The sequence below is a fragment of the Rhagoletis pomonella genome, unplaced genomic scaffold, assembly GCF_013731165.1.
Source record: "Rhagoletis pomonella isolate Grant_MI unplaced genomic scaffold, Rhpom_1.0 Rhpom_scaffold_00005, whole genome shotgun sequence".
Taxonomy (NCBI): Eukaryota; Metazoa; Arthropoda; class Insecta; order Diptera; family Tephritidae; genus Rhagoletis; species Rhagoletis pomonella.
This window is the reverse complement of record NW_023458559.1, coordinates 61,977,690-61,981,355: the sequence shown is the minus strand read 5'-3', so window position 1 is coordinate 61,981,355 and position 3,666 is coordinate 61,977,690. Positions and strand designations below refer to the sequence as shown.

At 29.3% G+C, this 3,666-nt stretch overlaps 1 protein-coding gene, 1 long non-coding RNA gene and 2 other non-coding genes across 6 annotated transcripts in view; all 4 read right to left on the bottom strand.

The window, feature by feature from the left end:
* LOC118739342 overlaps positions 1–3,666 on the bottom strand; it is an 18,926-nt gene that overhangs the window by 14,990 nt on the left and 270 nt on the right. The gene's annotated exons all lie outside the window — the stretch shown is intronic.
* Positions 808–2,928, bottom strand: LOC118739344. Its single transcript, XR_004993002.1, has 3 exons — positions 2,709–2,928; positions 1,273–1,313; positions 808–1,050 (listed from the first exon to the last, which is right to left on the bottom strand). It is a non-coding gene; the product is annotated as an uncharacterized LOC118739344 (long non-coding RNA).
* On the bottom strand, positions 1,136–1,222 carry LOC118740258. The gene has a single exon (XR_004993106.1). It is a non-coding gene; the product is annotated as a small nucleolar RNA Me18S-Um1356 (small nucleolar RNA).
* Positions 1,396–1,482, bottom strand: LOC118740262. The gene has a single exon (XR_004993109.1). It is a non-coding gene; the product is annotated as a small nucleolar RNA Me18S-Um1356 (small nucleolar RNA).

Here is a 3,666-nt window from a genome sequence, read left to right as displayed (position 1 = left end):
TACAATTTCTCAAAAACGCGAAGATTGATTTTCTCCAAAGTCTCTGATGACTGTAATGTCAAAAAATGTAAACAAAGAAATTAACCCATTGTTATGCATGTACCAAATTTTATCGTAGTGTACGCGGTGCATTCGCCCTGAAGGAAAGATTGGTCCAATTGCTCGAAAAATATAGTCGTAGGCATAGTAGTTTTTTATCTATACCAACCTGAAAACCAGGCCAGCGTGAACAACCACACTATATTTTTATAAAAAAAAGAATTAAATTAAAAAATATTATGGTAAATGGACAAATCTTGTCAATATGTCAGTGCCGTAAAATTATGATAACCATTATACATGCATACGTATGTTTATATGTATTAAATATAGATATATGTTTATTTCGTTATTTTCTGATATATTTATGCCAACACACACTACTGTTACAAAATATTGTGCATAAAAGCAGAAGAGATTCGTTTACACTAGAACTATTTAGATTTAGAAATCTCTATAAGTAAAAAATAATAATTAAATAAACTCCTTTCAACAAATACTTACGCATTTCACTCGGACCAAAAGAACTAAGACCATTTTTGTTATTAAAATTGATTTTTATTTTTATGAATTGTTACTAATTTTTTATTTCATGAATTAACTCATATTTTATATTAATTTCTTTCACCTCATTCTTCTCTTATTCTTATTCTTGTAACTTCACAACTTTTTATAATAAAAATTAAAATAAAACATTTTCAGTCCATTTTCTTACACATTTTTCAGTCTTCCTTCTTTATCCAATTCAATTTGTTTAATTCTATTACTAATACATTTGTAATATTACAATTTTCATCATTCGATCTTCAAGTCTACCCAAAATTTAAACATTTAACATTTACGAACACTACCAATTCTCGCTTTTTAGCAATTAAAATACAAGCAAAAAATTAATATGTTCGATTTGAGACTCCGCAGCAACATTTTGGGCCGTAAAAAGCGGGTTAATGCATTAGTGGATTACAGTTGCGCTGACAATTAAAAAGTTCTCATATCCATAGCAAGTTTATTCTGAAATAAAAAACAATTTATAAGGCTTAAAAATAATTTTTAGTTTTCGTAAAATATTTAGGCTAAACAAAAAAAAATATTAAGAAAAATTTATCAGATGGTAGTGCATGTTAAGAAAAAATTCAGCATTTTTGCTCAGTTTTGGGTATGAAAACGTCATCATTTAAATTTTTGATGAGAAAAGTACTCTTAAATGTTACAATTAATTAGTATTTAATTTACCTTACTCCAACGGTAGAAAATCCTCCTCTGCCGATATTTATCTGTAAAATAAAAACCGAATTGAAATATGTTTTACCGAAGTAAATATATATATGCAAAAAATTGACATATCAATTTAGGAAAAAATTGTTCAGATGGTAGTGCATGTTGTATAAAATTTCAGCATTTTTTGCTCAGTAGTGGGTATGAAATTGTCATCACGATATTATACTTTTGTACATACACTCGTGGCCACACAAACCGTACACCATTTTTTTTAACATTTTGTATATTAATAAAAAACATGCTTAAATATAGCTCAAGCCACAACAAAAACTAAGAGGCGTATTCTTGGTTTCGTTCGAATCGAAAATCATGAAATTTTTCTTTCACTTTGTATACAAAAAGTCCAAATTTTCGATTCGTACGACAACAACGATACACCCCTATATAAAGTTTCAAACTTTTTAATAAAAACGTTTAGGAAAATTTCCGGTATGCAATAAAGAGCCCGTTTGCAGTAGCTCAAAGTTCTGATTGATTTTTCACAATTTTTTTCCATACGATGTTGCGCATTTTGTCCATATAAAAGCATTCGTTACATGACGAAAACTGCACAAGACCGTCGGAAAAAAAATAATTTAAAAATCACCGAGAATTTTGAGTCACTTCAAAACTTGCATATTAGTATACTAAAATTAAATGCGCTAGTAAACTGCATACCCGAAATTTTCCTCAAACTTTTATAAAAAAGTTTGAAATTGATGAAAATTTGATAAATTATTCAAAATTTTGAACATAGTTTGAAACATTCATTTGCATAGTTTTATTTGCAGTTTGAACTATATTTAAAAAAAAAGATATTAATTTACAAAATTTCTCGAAATTAAAAGAAAAGTTGTGGTAAGGTTTTCGTGGCCACGAGTGTACATAAATTTCTGCAACGCCTATGCATACTCGTTAACTCGCGGACATTAAAAAAAAACGTTTAGGTAATTTATGTAGACATCAAATAAATCTGTAAAATTATTACTTTTTCTATTTTTAAAAGTCAAATTTGTAGATATTAGATAAAAGAATAAACGCATCCTGTTTTTGTTGTCTGCGACCGACTGTCTGCTACCTAGTGTCTACTAAATACATACATACACACTTACCTACCTACCATGAACGAAAGACACATTTTTGGTTCATGCATACCAACCATAAGCGTACACACAAACGCACTAGACGGAAATAGTGAGGTTAGTAAAACGCTAATATGCCGGCGCTGAAATTTTTCCACGTCTCATTTGCTTTTTTTTGCTTAAGTATTTCGCTAATAACTAACTTTAGCTACCATAACAACTTTTATTAATAAATAAAAATCGGTATAACCTCATTATGCATTAAAAAATTTCATTTCATACAGCCAAGCATTTGCTCTGATAAATCGATAATTTTCTTTATTCACTTACCTTCAACTCGAAAGCTACAAATGTATATTTTTTAGTAGCAACGTTGAATATCTTTTAATTAAGCCTCCTTCGGCTGCTATATATACATATGTATATGTAGTATGTTAAATTAATTATTCTGTTCTATTAAATCACATCTTACTATGAGATTATTTTAACTTTACTGCGAGCATCGATGCGCACCGGGCAAAGGTCGACTAGTGAAAAGATCTAGGTAACCGGAAAAGAATATTGAGGCAGGCAAAATGGTGGAAGTACAACAAAAAAATGTCACCATATTTATTGCGTGTGGTGAATAAGTGCGTTAATTTGCTTGGCAAAATGCAACCATGCAAGTGGTAAAAAGTATTGTTAAACTAATTTGTATATGTCTCTAGGAAAAAATATATAAAAATAAAGTAAAGCAATAGAATTTTAATTATTTCGATATTCAAAATTTTGGGTTTTAAAATTTTTTCGTCTAATAAAATTAATCTTATTTAAAGATTTGTACATAAATCTTAAGTGTTAAGTGTCACGCAGCAGCAGTTCATTATTTTAACATAAAATAAAATATTTCTCACCTGTCTGGTTATCAGGTTGAGTGGTTATATTTTTAACTCGGTAAATAAAATACACTAGAAAATAAAATTTTTTAACCAGATAACCTGATAACCAGACAGGTGTAATATCAGATAAAGCTAATTACATTTATTATGTATAAATTTCTAAATTTCGAAAATTTTCATGGAAGTTTTTTGTTAAAAATACATATCGTCGTTTAAAGTACAAAACCGCGTATCGTCATTCTGCAAAACCGCGTAACTGGCATTAGCTGCCATAACTTGGATTTGCTCATACCGTCGCCTGGGTAAAAGATTGTCGTATGTTAATTTCGGTAGGTTGTGGGAAATCGCGATTGAAGTTTGGAATACAATTTCTCAAAAACGCGAAGATTGATTTTCTCCAAAGTCTCTGA